The sequence below is a fragment of the Podarcis liolepis genome, assembly GCF_965112155.1.
Source record: "Podarcis liolepis genome assembly, chromosome: 8".
NCBI classification, from domain to species: Eukaryota; Metazoa; Chordata; class Lepidosauria; order Squamata; family Lacertidae; genus Podarcis; species Podarcis liolepis.
The window spans coordinates 72,499,872-72,515,632 of record NC_139560.1 but is presented as its reverse complement, the minus strand read 5'-3'; the positions used below and the strand labels follow the sequence as shown (position 1 = coordinate 72,515,632).

General features: G+C 42.9%; 1 protein-coding gene and 1 long non-coding RNA gene across 7 annotated transcripts in view; one reads left to right on the top strand and one right to left on the bottom strand.

Annotated features, from left to right (window-relative positions):
* CDH10 (cadherin 10) overlaps positions 1-15,761 on the bottom strand; it is a 396,021-nt gene that overhangs the window by 112,123 nt on the left and 268,137 nt on the right. The window lies entirely within an intron of this gene.
* On the top strand, positions 3,631-5,268 carry LOC310713690. The gene is made up of 2 exons (XR_014529410.1): positions 3,631-4,326; positions 5,023-5,268. It is a non-coding gene; the product is annotated as an uncharacterized lncRNA (long non-coding RNA).

Sequence of the window (15,761 nt, the reverse complement as noted above, 5' to 3'; positions counted from 1 at the left end):
CGAACCGTCAACCTTCTGATCAGCAAGTCCTAGGCTCTGTGGTTTAACCCACAGCGCCAACCGCATCCTGCTTCTAGGTTACCCACACCCAATCTAATTCCATTGTATCTTCCCTCCCTCCCTCTAAAGAATGCTTATTGGGAAACTCATTTAGTTATTGGGGCAGCGGTGGGGAGAAGGTTCACTGCATTGCTTCTGCATTACCCTGCAGTGTGTCCATTTGAAAACAGATGCGGGTGGTTCTGGCAATGGGGGTGTGTATCTGCCCAAAGATGTTGTGGTTGGGTGTAGACTACGATAGCAATCGCCACTTTCTTCGTTCTTCACTCGGGGCAACTGCAAAGAGGAAAAGGCATGGATAACCTAACAGAGGAGGGTTTTCAACTGTGTCCACCTAAAATCAATCTAGATTGAAAGCAGCATACAGTGGTACCTTGGTTCCTGAACTCAATCCGTTCTGGAAGTCCATTCGACTTCCAAAACATTCACAAACCAAGGCATGGCTTCTGATTGGCCGATTGGCCCCAGAAAGAATGCTGACAGCCAAAACAGATGTTCGGCTTCCAAAAAACATTCGCAAACTGGAACAGGTTTGCAACATTCGGGAGCCAATCAATCAATCAATCAATCAAATTTTTACTATGATCATAGACCAGCATAAATAGGGTGGGGTACAATCATTAAAAATCTGTAAAACATTTTGGAAAGTTAAAATTCTTCAAACAGAAGGTATATATAAAATGAAGCTAAAAGAAGGGTTAGGAGCATTAAACGGATGTGGAAGAGCATAAAAGGTTAGTATATAAAGGGCTATGGTTATCAATTTACAAAGCACTCTGATATGAGTGTTCATTAAATCCAGTTTGTGGCACAGGTCTTCATCTGACGAATTTTGATCGCTGCTATGCAGAACCTGGCAACATTGTATCTTGCAGCAGGGTTGGTATCTGAAAGCAGCAGGGAGGTATAGACTTGTCCTGTGTGCCCTGGGTACTTACGGAGTAAAAGTAAAAAAAATGTAGTAGACCCCTGGACGGTTAAGTCCAGTCAAAGGCGACTATGGGGTTGCTGCACTCATCTCACTTTCAGTCCAAGGGAGCAAGAGTTTGTCCACTGGCAGCTTTCTGGATCATATGGACAGCATGACTAAACCACTTCTGGTGCAACCAGTCACCATGATGGAAACCAGAGTGCATGGAAACGTTTATCTTCCCGCCACAGTGATACCTATTTATCTACTTGAATTGGCGTGCTTTTGAACTGCTAGGTTGGCAGGAGTTGGGACAGAGCAACGGGAGCTCACTCCATTGCAGGGATTTGAACTGCCGACCTTCTGATCGGCAAGCCCAAGAGGCTCAGTGGTTTAGACCATGGCACCACCCATGGAGTAGTGGAGAGAGTTTAGACCATGGCACCACCCATGGAGTAGTGGAGAGATGAGGCTAATATGGATGCCATTCGGTCGCCAAGCCATTCAGGAAGCAAGGTACCACTGTATTCCATCCATATTTTTTTATGATATTTGGATAACTAAAGGCAGATAGGTGGGGTTTTTTTTGGGGGGGGGGGCATGTCCTTTAATGCTAGCAGTCTAACAGACCTTCGCCTTCAAGATAAGTGGGAAAGAAACACACCCTACAATCATCATGGTACTTCCACACTACCCGGAATACTAAAATAACCCAAGACGCATTGGTTCTTTCAAGAGTCTGAATATGGGAGATACACACACACACACACACACACACACACACACACACCCTTCAGAAGCATAAAGATTACCACAAAATAGCAGTCAGTATTCTAGCACAGAGCAAGTCAAACCTTAACATGAGATGCATTGTTGCCATATTTTGTTGGATTTGGAGGAGGCTGAATTTCCAGTAGTATCCAAACTCTATGCATCTATGCTTGCAGAATGCAAGCTTCATTTACTGGGAGTCTATAAACCAGTTTCCAGCTCTCTCACACAGAGCTATATACATATGCATATTTCTGAAGGCTTGGAAGATAAACAGGAATTAGGGTCATATTTTGTCAAGAGAACTTTGCCGGGGTGAGAAAATGTAACCTATAAACTGAAAATCCCATGTTAAGTTGAAATGCCAGATGTTGTATCATATCACATTTACTAGCAAGCATCTGCATGTTAATATTGGTTTATTCCTGTTTGGCTTTCTGTATGTGTAGCCTCTGGCTAAGCAGTCAGCTGTAATAAGGGAAAGCAACATCCACAAACATTGAGAGATTTCTGAAACAAATGAAGTTTCCTAGCGTTTTCCCTTCAATGGATATTTATGTGCCCTTCAAATTGAACGGGTCAGAGAGAGTCCTGGCGATTAGACTTTTGCAAACAATTTTCACAGAAAAGAGAAACTTGGTTCCTTGGTTTCAGGAACGGTGATATAGCAAGGAATCATTATATTACAGGGTTGATATGTACATCATTCTGAGAACGCTTCATTAAGCACAGCTAGATCCAAGCAGGGGGTATGTAGCAGAGTATTTTAACCTATATATTTCTACAAATATGTCCCATGCCAACAAGAAAAAATACTGGGAATTATAGTTGCAGAATATCTGAGAGTAGAGATGAAATGAAGGAATTCAGTCTTTTTTAATTCTTTTCAGAAGTCAACATTTTCCCTACCATACGTCCTTCTGACATACAGCCCTCAGTTTGATGACCCATGCACAAGACTTTTGTAGAGGTTTCAACAGACACTGAAGAATTAAACTCTAGAACAAGCAACACAGATGACCTTTGAAAGAGGATGGTCTAGGCTGATTTGCCTAGAATGTATTTAACCTACATATCTGGTGAAGTAAGGGACTGAAAGTTGCTAGTTTTCTCTTCCATTTGGAAGACTGATTCACCAAGAAAAGTCACATCCCCAAAAAAAACTAAAGGAAAAGACACATACCTTCTTTACCTTTTTTTAAAAAAATGTATACTACAGTTATTTAGTTTGTGCGTCACAATATATTACAAGCACAAAAGTTCAGTGATCCCCACGGTGAAGGTTTGTAATCTAATCTATATAACTATTTATCACCAGGTTTTTGAGAGAGCATGAGGTTAGAAATTCAAATTTTAGCTTTGGGACTGGAACTCATGTTTCAGATTCATAATGTCCCACTAGCCTGATTAAGAACAGTCGACATTTTCCACCTGATGTGGAATTACATTGCAAACTTTTGTAATGAGATGAGATCAGAAGGAGCATGCATGGTTTGTAGGCTTCTCATGAGTACCTGGTTGTCCACTGTGGCAAGGAAATGTTGGACTAGATGGGCCTCTGGCTTGACCCACCATGCCTCTTCTTATGTTCTTATGAACATTAATTATGAGTCCTGCATTATACACAGCATAGGCCTATTGCTAAAGATAAGGACCAAGCAGGCAAAGCAACTGTAAAACACTCTTATCTGCAATTAACATAAAGCAATTAGGATGTCCTTTTCTCCAGCTTTAACTTCTTCATACGGATATATGAGATCAATCATATTAAAATCAGTAGCACTACTGTAATATAGCCAGTTACAGATTGACCTGTGCCTCCATGGACAGCTGTGAGTCCAAAATGACTCCTTTATCATCCCATTGTCAGTGGAATCATGCACGTATTGCCCATCCCACTGGTCCCACTCTAGTGCTCTTTGCTGCCATTGTTGTGGGCGTTGCCTAGGCAACTCTGACAATCCACACGATGCAAAAAGTCAAGTGGTATAGAGGCAATGTGGGAGCCAACCACAATGAGAGGCAAACACATCACAAAGATGATGCTTGAATCAGGCCTGAGAGACTCCTATTGATTTCTATATTTTTCCTGGAGTCATCATCTTAGTCATTTCATATTTTGGGAAATTTTACAATATGGCACATCTCCCATCCTATGATACGTTACAGATGACATATTTTTTTTAAAAAAGAATTCGATAGTTACATACTCCTCAAAACATGTTCCTCTCAAAAACTGTTATGCAGACCACAAGATGGCACCAAAGGATTTAAAATCATAAACCTTGAAGGAGGAAGCAAGAAAGAAACCTTGATGGGAATTTCATCAGGAAACTACTGTTCACCTTCAGGTGGGTCAATACATTATTAACATAACCCTGCCTGCTCTGACATGCCACTATAATGCCTAATTTAGATTCATTTAACATGCTTAATGTTTCCCTTTTTTGTGTGTGTTCAGAGAAACACTAAGACTTTTGAACGAAGGGCTTCAATTGTTAAACCGTGGTGTGTATGGGAAATGGTCGATTTCAGGGAGAGGTTTCAAGGGTAGCCAAAGAATGTATCATTAGCGTGGCTTAAAGGTAAGTGACTTTTGAAGAAAGGATTGATTTAAATGAGAATTTAGCTAGTGTTGTTATCCTACGACAAGATGCAGAGAAAGACAAATTGCAATTTCTATAACCCAGCGGTAATGTCAATTGTCTCATTTACACACATACACACTCACACATTACAGCAATATCCTTTTTCCTTGGAACTGCATCACAATCCCTACAATATTTTGGCGAATAAAGGGTTAAGTATCCATAGCAATGTTAAAGAAAATTCTTTCTAATACATTAAAAAGAAAACTGGCTTGCACATAAGCAGGAACTCCTTGTCATTGGATCTGGGCTTTGAAAAGTACAAGGCAATTGGGGGGTGGGGGAATTGTTTAAGAAGAACTTTCTGTTGTAAACACAAGGCTTTCACATCTTGATACACCCTGTTTTATGGTATTCCTAGGACTGCAAAAACATGAAGGGTTTCAAGCATCTGGCTGCACCACAAACATAATTTAAGGCGACAGACAAATACAATTTTGTAATTTTATCCACATGATCTTTCGTCTTCTCCTTCTCTTCTATCCAATTTAAACCGGCTCTGGCATCCTGATCTCTGTTACTCAAAGCACAGACTTCTGAACTGGTCTGAATATGTATAGGTAGCAAACCTTTAATAGGATTATTTCTACAGTACTCCAGATCATCATTCAGTTTTCAATTCTTATTTCTCAGGGCTCTGCAGAAAAGTCTCTCTGTGTCTGTAGAGGCAGACACTCCTTAAGAGAAATATATGCATAAATCATTCTCCTTTGAACCAGCATATTCATAAAAGCTGGAAAAGATTCAAGGTTGTAATCCTGTACAAAAAAATTAGATGCAAAGATACTGTCAGAAGCTTTTGCACTGGGTCTCAAATCTTATGTGTCTTCTCTTCCTTTAAAAAAAAAAAGTAAATTTTTTACTATTTACAATGCTGCTTTGCATGCTAAAGAACATGGTTGTGGTGAGGCTCCCAGTCACCCATCATCTTAATTTGCTCAGAGATTGTGTGGAGTGAGTTGTGTGTTTGTGTATGTGTGTGAAAAGCTAGCTGGCAAATTTGAGAGATCATGTAGTTCACTGATATGATCGATTGATTTCAAATATTTATTTGCTGCCTTCAGTATAAAATTTCTGGTCAGTGTACAAGGTACATTAGCAAAACAAGGAACTAAAATTATAGTGACAATCCACAGAAGAAAGCATATCAACATAGTCGTACCTTGGAAGTCGAATGGAATCCGTTCCAGAAGTCCGTTCGACTTCCAAAGTGTTCAAAAACCAAAGTGTGACTTCTGTTTGGCTGCTGGAAGCTCCTGCAGCCAATCAGAAGCTTCAGAAGCCCCATTGGATGTTTGGTTTCCAAAGGAACGTTTGAAAACGGGAACAGTCACTTCTGGGTTTCGATTGTTTGGGAGCCAAACATTTGAGAACTAGGCTGTTCGAAAACCAAGGTACAACTGTATAAAAATCACTTAAAACTGGCCATTTAAATCAGCAGGTGTTTTGTTGACTATACAGTGGTACCTCGGGTTAAGAACTTAATTCGTTCTGGAGGTCCATTCTTAACCTGAAACTATTCTTAACCTGAGGTATCACTTTAGCTAATGGGGCCTCCCGCCGCTGCTGCGCAGCCATCGCACAATTTCTGTTCTCATCCTGAAGCAAAGTTCTTAACCCGAGATACTATTTCTGGGTTAGCAGAGTCTGCAACCTGAAGCTTCTGTAACCTGAGGTACCTGAGGGAAGCGTCTTCATCAACAAGCCCTGAAATACAACTAAGATTGAAGCCTGTCATCCTTCAGGGGTGAGGCGATGCCACAGCAAATAATACCCCCCATTGCCGCAAGATATATATGTGCAGATGATTGAAGAACAAGGAAGTCCTGATCTCTTGTTGTCTGTCTTGAGAGACAATGGAATATGCCTCCAACGGTGAAGTCAAACAGCTGCATTTGCAGCACTGAAGTGACCTCCCCGAGGTATACCTGAAGGGACAGGTTTGTAAGGGGCAACACATTCTCTTGGATAGCTAGGTCGCAAGTCGCTCTGGACTTCATATGTCAGCAACAACACTGTGAACCTGGCCAAGTCGGAGCTCAAGTTGTGACTTCTCTTTATGCCAGCATCCCAATTTCAAGAACATTTGTGCTGGCACAGAGTGGCCAATTATGCCTCATGCATGCAAGAAGAGGTCACAGGTGCACATAAAATTCACATATGCTATATATAGCTACACATTTTAAAGTACCTACTATAATTTGCAAAGAAATAGAATCCATCACACATGGTGATGATTGAATGACCTGTGACCACTCTGTCTACTCATACATCCTTTCATTCATTCAGCCTTTATTGGCATAATTTAGACAATAAAATCATAAAAGAGAGAGAGAAAAGAGGGGGAAAACCCAACCAACCATAAAACATTGGTAATCCAGATATTTTAAACACATAAAACATGTTAAAGATTCAGTAGCCACCATTAAGTTGTTTTAAATTTGACTTTAAAAATCTCCACTAAATATCCTAAAACAATCTCAGTAGTTCCGGGTATATCATCCCTCAACAGATACTGGATTACAAATCCTTTGCAAGTAGATACTTTAAGCTTCAAAGGGACTGTGAGTCGGTCTTTCCGAATAATGTTGAAGAAAGGGCAGTCCAAACTTTTATGGTATATTGTATCTGGTGTAATCATACCACAAGAGCAAAGTCTATTCTGGAAGGGGATGTTTGGCAACCTTCCGGACAATTCAAATGAGAGGGATGCATTTAAGAAGGCTGACATAAAAACTCTTCTCTCTGTGTGCAACTTCAAGGCCCTGTTCTTGGTTCTTTGCTTCAAAACAGATTTGGATTGGATGGTCCTTCAAACAGAGAGGATACTTTGAAGTAGAGGACTGTCTGTGCCATGTGGTACTTGTAGCCACTCTGCATTGGCATGTCAGTGGCTGAGGCTGCCCCATGTTACCCTGGCAGCGAAAGAATTGGCAGTGCTGCAGCAGCTCCCATGCCATCAGAAAAGCATGGGGTGGGGATGCCTTGGTGATGCACCTGAACAGTGGCGTAGCGTGGGTTGTCAGGACCCGGGGCAAGGCAAGTAATTTGCGCCCCCTAACCCGTGGATTTGTGCCCCCTAACCCGTGGATTTGCACCCCCTAACCCTAACCCCCAAATGTTGTGCCCAGTGCGGCCGGCCCCCCCTGCACCCCCCACGCTACGCCACTGCACCTGAAAGCATAAAGTAGGCATGTGACAAGTAAAGGTAAAGGGACCTATGACCATTAGGTCCAGTCGTGGCCGACTCTGGGGTTGCGGCGCTAATCTCGCTTTATTGGCCGAGGGAGCCAGCGTACAGCTTCCAGGTCACGTGGCCAGCATGACTAAGCCGCTTCTGGTGAACCAGAGCAGCACACGGAAATGCCGTTTACCTTCCCGCTGGAGCGGTGCCTATTTAACTACTTGCACTTTGACGTGCTTTCAAATTGCTAGGTTGGCAGAAGCAGGGACCGAGCAACGGGAGCTCACCCCCTTGCGAGGATTCGAACTGCCGACCTTCTGATCGGCAAGCCCTAGGCTCTGTGGTTTAACCCACAGCACCACCCGCATCCCATGTGACAAGTAGATGTAAATACATGCTCATGCTACACAGGAGTTGTGTCAAGTGAGTGCACCCTCCACGGCAATCCTAAAAAGCTGGAAGGATGCATTTAAATTTCACAGTTTGAAATGTTTGGGTATGGCACACTGGCTCCTAAAATACACTGTCACCCTGTTGGTAGCTTATTGCATAAATCTACCTAAATACCCCTAGTCAGGATCACCCTTGCATCTTCCCTCACCTAGTTCCCATGCCATAATATTCTGTTAAGTCTATTTTAAGCAGTAAGGCCAGTTAAGGCAAAGAAGAACATGTCAAAACTGTGCATAATCTAAATCTATGTCTATATAAGTATTAATGCTCTCAGGTTGTTAGGTTTTTTTTTAAAAAAAAAGAATTAACTCTACCTGCAGTAGATATTCATAGTCAGAGCTAATCTCCAGAAAAGTAGATCTGGCCTATGACTTACTGAAAATAAAATGAATCTACTTCATTCCCCATGTATCCATTAGTCTCTCTCTCTCTCTTCCCCCGCCAACGTCCTTTAAAATTTATGCTTGCATTTTGTCACTAGCTGAAGATTAGCATTAATGGACAGCTATGTAGCACATTCTCTATCAGAGAAGGAATCCCCCCCCCCCAAAAAAAAAGTCAAAGTGCATAAGACTTTAAAACTGCAAGAGGTGTATATTTAACCAGAACTTGCACCAGAGAGAAAGGATTATTTTTGCTTTGATGTCTCTCTCCTTTACAGGGCTATGACTCTCCACATGGCTGATGCAACGCCCTGTGTCACCAGCAGGGGTGCAATTTCAAGTTTCTGTAGTGGAGGCAAGATTCGAAACAAGGTTCAAAGCCCTGTTCTAGTATATATTCAATATTAACCTGCAAGAGGCCTATGTCATCTTTCAAAACTCCCCTCAGGTAACCAGTTAGTTTAGCCACTGCTTTGTATTGCTTTTAAACGTTTTTGTGTTCTTGTACACTGCCCCGATGATTTGAAGATATGCCAGTATATAAATACTTTACTAACTGAATAAAAAAACAAGTTTTAAAGTCTGCATGCTAATATTGATTCAGGTTTTCTCAGAGTTGTACTTCTATCTTCTTCTTTGGCGATCACTCGTAGCCAAGTAAGATTGTCTTCCATAAACACGGGTTTAACAATGAGTCTGTAAGTGACTGTGGAGGCCAATTCTGGATCCACACATCCTTCCACAGCGGGGACATTGGTTTCCGGGCAGGAGCTGATCACAGTGTGCATTTGCCAAGCGTGCCTTCCTCCCAGCACATTTCTCCCTTGCGTCCTGAGGCCGAGTGTCTTCAAAGCCTGTGACACCTTTGGCAAAGGCTGTTCTCCAACTGGAGCACTATACAACAACTGATACACAAGAGAGAAGTACTGGCAGATTCAGGATAACCCCAGAATAAACACAATTGCCCACCCACCCCCAACAACAAAAGAAAAGTCTGTAGGGTAAAAAGTTTTAAAACGCCAGTCCCATAATAACTCAAGGGAATGGAATGGGGAAAACTTGCAATCAGGTAGGAGGTGGGAACAGAATGTAATGCCTGGACTATGAGAGAAGAAGATTTAATAGACCTGTTTCACACATCATCAAAAGCTGAACTATGCAAATACATGAAATTGTGGTCTCCAGGAGAGGAAAACACAGCCTTTTTGCTGAAATCCAAGGCATGGATCAGCATGTTATCCTAACTGAAGCTCATAGTTTCCTGGACACCCCACCAGTTGTAAATTATAGGACAAACTTGGGTAACAGCACATGGTTAGTCTGTCTAAAGGTAAGCCACAAGCTGATGTCTGGACAAAATACTAAGCCACATCATGTCTTAGTGTGGCACAGTAGACAACAAGCAGGAAGGATCAAACTGAGCATGATGTCTTCTGTATGCTTGCACATTCACAAAATGCCATGGTCTGGCTTAGTGTGATATAAAAACCCAAGAAATGTCTGAATTGTTAGGATATTTCCGTTCCACCTTAAAAGGGAGCAGGCTTTGTGAGTCACAGAGTCTGCGCATGTCCTGTTCACAGGATGTTTATGTTTGCTGTTGCTTTCGATTTCTCTCATGTCTTTCTTTGTTCTGATCAATGCTGAATAAAGTCTGTAGATAATGCTCACCTGGGTGCGACTTTTGCTGTGCATAATCTGCTGATAAAGAGTGTGCACGAGCCCTGGAATGTGGCAAGGTATTTCCAGGAAACTCGTGTCGCTAAAAGCTCATACTGCGTGACTACAGGGATCGATGGATCGTCCGACAGCCGGCTTGGGGGCCATGATGGACCTTATCTCCCTGGCAGTATCCCAACAACAGGTTATGGGCCCGCTTCCTGAAATCTCTGACTAGCCCCGCTTCCGGCCTCTGGGCTGGGTCATTTGAATTGGCCTTCCTGAAAAAATGGCCCATCTTGGGCTCAGAGGTGGGCTCATTCGTAAGGTTGCCATATGTCCTCTTTTCCCAGGACACATCCTCTTTTTCATGGAGATGTAAAATGAGAGCTGTCATAACAATCCATAGTTAAAAGGAGAAGTTGGCAAATGTGTCCTCTTGTTTGCTCTTCAAAATATGGCAACCCTAATTGGGGGGTGGGGTAGACCTGACAGGGTCCACCAAAGACTTCATTCAGGTCCGCTCCTGTAGGGATAAAAGTAGGTCTGCCTCTCACAGGGCACTGCAGTCATTCCTGAATTTCTCACCTACCCTCCATGTTGCTGTTCTTGTAACTACACATTGCTGTGGAGTTAATTGGCCACCATATTTAGGGCCAGGGAGCAGTTGGCCGACCTGGGGTTTTGTTTTGTTTTTGTTTTTTGTTTTTTGCCTTTCTCATAGCAATTGTTACAGCTCTGGGAGGGAAGACATTGGGTGAAAACAAGTTGTTGGAGGGGATGATATAAGTCTCTGCCTGCCCCTCCAAGGGAATAGGGGTTTCCCATTAAAGGGATCATGGAGGAGATGTTTCTGTCCAGACACCCAGGCTAGAGCCATAGCACTTATTGAGTTGGTTGTTCTTGTGAGGTGGCACCTATTTTATGCATGTCGTAGGGCCTCCTCAACATTTGTCTGACCCCTGGGTTAATCATCCACCAGTTGGGCATGACTTGGATTTGATATCCCGCTTTATCACTACCCGAAGGAGTCTCAAAGTGGCTAACATTCTCCTTTTCCCTTCCTCCCCTACAACAAACACTCTGTGAGGTAAGTGGGGCTGAGAGACTTCAGAGAAGTGTGACTAGCCCAAGGTCACCCAGCAGCTGCATGTGGAGGAGCGGAGACGTGAACCCGATTCACCAGATTATGAGTCCACCGCTCTTAACCACTATACCACACTGGCCGGTTGTTACCCAATGCCTTTGCCAAACCTCTTATGGTTGTGATCAATAAGGTTGTGGCCTAAATTGAACCATACAATGTCATCTTGAGTGGTCTTTTGGTCAGCAGTGACCAACAGGGTGGTGGGCACAGGGTACCTGGACGTTGAAATTCACCAAAGGACTGACAATAACTAATGACAACCTGAGATCTTTTATCTGATGGGCCAGTTCACATGCTTATACAACTTGGTACAGTGATACCTTGGTTCTTGAACTTAATCCATTCCGGGTGTGCGTTCAACTCCAGAAAATGTTCGAAAACCAAGGCGTGGCTTCCGATTGGCTGCAGGAGTTTCCTGCAGTCAAGCAGCAGCTGCGTCGGATGTTTGGCTTCTGAACAATGTCCTCAAACTGAAACAGTTACTTCCAGGTTTGCCACATTCAGGAGCCAAAACGTGTGAGTACCAAGGTGTTCAAGAACCAAGGTATGACTGTATTACTCTTACTCTGGTGACAAAGAGGATGAGTCCCTTCCCACCTTGGACAAGCAAGCAGTTCACTTGGAAGCTAATGCATGAAGAGGTCCGACTGGCAACAGTTTGCAGACAGATGGAACTTATTATTACTACTACACCTGGAGAAAAAATGTTGAGAGACAACAGATGTTTTACTCTGTCTTTTTCTCCCTTCCTTCTTCTCTGCATCTGTTAAGAATAAATGTGATTCTTTTTTAACCTTTCAAAATGGCATATTACATGTTTTTACATATTTGAAAATATTTTGCAGAAGGAAATTAAGCACACACACAATATGTTATGTATTGTTGTGGAGCAAGGAACATTGGCTCCTATCCTGTGCTATGGAAAGAGAATTACAGGGCCAATCAAACACTTGAACCAAAACGAATTGTAAGGTTATAAGAAGATAGGTGGATTATTATGACTCCTAAGAAAATATTGGTTTGCAAAAGTGGCATTTGAGCCCATTGCACATCCACAGAAGCAAAATGCTCTTTTATACATGCAAGCAGATTGGCAGATATAGATATACAGTCCCAGTTCCCGAAAGTTCACTTTGCTTGCCTTGGCTCAGAAAAAAAAATCCTTCGAAACCAAGGTATATTGCTGATAAATTTAATAACCTGGCATACTGCAGAATTATAAGACTAGAGGAAAAAATGTAGTAATTTTTCATCTGCTATTTTCACTTCCATTCCTTTCATAAGAGCACACCATCTAAAAATAATGCAGTTAACAATAGCAAGTTGCAGTGTGCATTTTATGTTGCTTCTCTCAGTGAATTAAGCATTCTAATTAAACTTCATCCACCCGTCTGGAATCCAGTTTGCGGGCCATTCCACAAATGCATGCTGTGATCCAGTTCATGCATAAAATGACTGCATGCAAGCTAGCATTAGAATAGCTAAGCAAGAGGAAGAGCCTGCATAGTTCGCAGCCTTCACCAACCCGGTGCCCTCCAAGTGTTTTGGATTATAACTCCCAATATTCACAACCTGTATGGCCATGCTGGCTGGGGCAAGCAGGAAGAGCACCAAATGTCTGGAGGGAACCAGGTTATCAAAGGTAAAATGCCAGCAATGTGAACATTTATAATTGATATCCGAGAGAGGCCTGAACAACCTATTATCCACCAAGGCAATTTCAGCCCACAAATCAAGTATGGTTGCCACCAAAGTTTCACTTAGTCCCATTAAAGGAGAATTCAAAATATGACCTGTTTATAAAGCAAAGACGAACTGGATTGTGTGCGGGAGCGGGAATGAGCAATGCAGGGAACCCATAAAAAATGAGGGGGGAAATGGGATTCCTTCAGGAGAACAGCAGATAAGTTCTAAACATTAGTGGCCAAAAGGACACTTCCCATTTGTTGATAAAGGCAGAATCAAGTAATAACTCAAATGTGTTTGCATGATCACCCCGTTCCCCAAGACACCACACAAGATACTGGTTTTGGGATCAAATAAGGCCACAACTTTATTGGTTACAGATGTGAGGTTTGGACATAGGCATTGTGGTAAGCAACTGCACATTGTCACTCCTGCCCATCAACTGGGAGGGTTTCTAGGGATGCAGCTGGTGGGGGGCACACCCTATGATCTATGTCAAATTAGGTAATCCCCTGAGAGGTTCCTGTTGGAGGAATAGTATGGCCCTAGCCCCCACCTGGGCATCGGACAGAAGCCACTCCTCCTGGAACCTTTTAACATGATACCCTTATCCGTGGAGGGGCAGGCAGAGGCTACAGCCACCCCTCCAACCACGACTAGGCTTACCCAATGCCTATCCACCTTACAAAGTTGTGACGATTGCTATGAGGTAGGTGAAAACCCAAATGGTGATGCCAATTAACCAAGAGGGGGAAATTCCTGCCTGACCCTGAGAAGGTTAGGCGACCGACATTTTCCATAGCAAAGTCCAAGCATCCATGAAAACCCTAATCTGAAGGAGGGTGGGTGGAAGAACCGGCACAGCGAGAGAAAAAGCCAAAAGGTCCCACCATCAGGGCATTTATAACAACAACAACAATATATTATTTGTACCCCGCCCATCTGGCTGGGTTTCCCCAGCCACTCTGGGCAGCTTCCACAAAGACCAAAAATAAACTAAGATGTCACACATTAAAAACTTCCCTTAAGATGCCTTCTGAATGTCAGGTAGTTGTTTATCTCTTTGACATTTGATGGGAGGGCGTTCCACAGGGCGGGCGCCACTACCGGGAAGGCCCTCTGCCTGGTTCCCTGTAGCTTTGCTTCTTGCAATGAGGGAACCGCCAGAAGGCCCTCAGCGCTGGACCTTAGCATCCTGGGCATGGCCAGGGGGAAGCCCAGGAGAACGTCCCCTTACTCCTGCTGCAATTGGCCCATTTGGTGTCAGGAAGACGATAGGCCAGTTTTGCGGGGAGGACCAGGGCTCATGCGAAAAGCCACCCACCCGAAAAGGTACCAAACGGACATATCAGCAATCGTAAGTCAAAAACACAAAAGATGGACGTTGCAGAACATCTCTGCTGCTCTGTGAAGTTTCACCGTTGTGGCCAGCCAGTGTCTGATACACAACTTCACAGAGGGGTAGTGTGTGATAGGCACAGTGCACATGTGACAAAGAGCTGAGAGAGGAGGGGAAGGATTCAGTTAATGGCCTCTGTAAAATGTGGCACTGGGCACATGAAATAGAACAAGCTTTCTTTCTGTACAATGCATTTGTTTGACTTTGCCAGGAATTAGCACCTTCCACTGTGACACACCCATCGTGGGAAAACTCTTAGTTGTGCAAAAACGAACACAGACAGAACCCCTGGTGCACACGTGTGTTTTTTCTCCCCGCCCCCTGCCGCCATAGGGTAACCTCTTGCAAGACTGACCCACAAAGTCATTCCCTAAGAGCATCAAACAAATTTCTATTTTGTAAACCGGTTCCTAGTTTTAGTTGACGTATGATGTGGGTTTTCAGAGCCTCCTCTATCTGTGCCTCTATCTAGTGCTTTTTTTCCTAGAAAAATAGGTGCCGGTACTCACCATGAAGTTGTTACAGTAAGTGCCATGCTTTTAAACAACAACAACAAATGGTGCTGGTATTGAGTACCCCTGAGTACCCCCTGAAGAAAAGCACTGCCTCTATCCCATGCCAACTGGATGAACTATGTGATATGTTTGATGACATTATGCTCCTAGGACTCAGCTACATTGGCAAAGAAAAAGAGCTTTATATGAGTTGTTTTAGGCATTCTAACACAATGACACCAGATGGCGCTGGGGATCTCCGCTTTTGCCAACCCGATTTCTCATACAAAGTTTACAACGCGTTTAACTGAAATGCTTTTTTGATGTGTCTGGATCCAGCCTAGATCCAGCCCTTGTCTGCATATAAATGGGAGTTAAATGTGCTTACCTTTGGCTAGATATGCCCCAGAGTGGTAGGTGCTGATGAGAAATGATAGCATGTAATATGTAATGGGAAGATAGTCAAAAATGGTCCCCGGTGGAGTATTTTTGCAGTAAACACAGTGAAATAATAGGAACACCCTATAACCCAATTTGCAAAACAGATGATAGGATGTATTCATGTTTATAATTAGGATTGGGTCATAACTATTCAAATGTCCATTTAATTAACAGAGACTCTCATATGCAATGTTAATGCTTAGGATGAAATCAGGACAAAAGTGTTATGCATATGCAAACTGAAACAAGCATCATGTTATTCAACATATTTTGAATGCTTTGCCCCCAAGAGAGAGGACTGCATTGTCACCAACCATTTATGACTTAAAAGCTCGAGTGTTATAACATCTGCAAATATTATAAGGCTACATCAATTTAAAATCATGCAGTCTAGGCACACTGTAGAGAGGTATTCTATATTGTTTATAGGGTGACACAAAGCATCAAGACAGGATAAATGTAATACAGTCAGCCTGTAGCACACGACGTGGCCGGTGATAAAATCATAATAGCAAAAAATAATAAT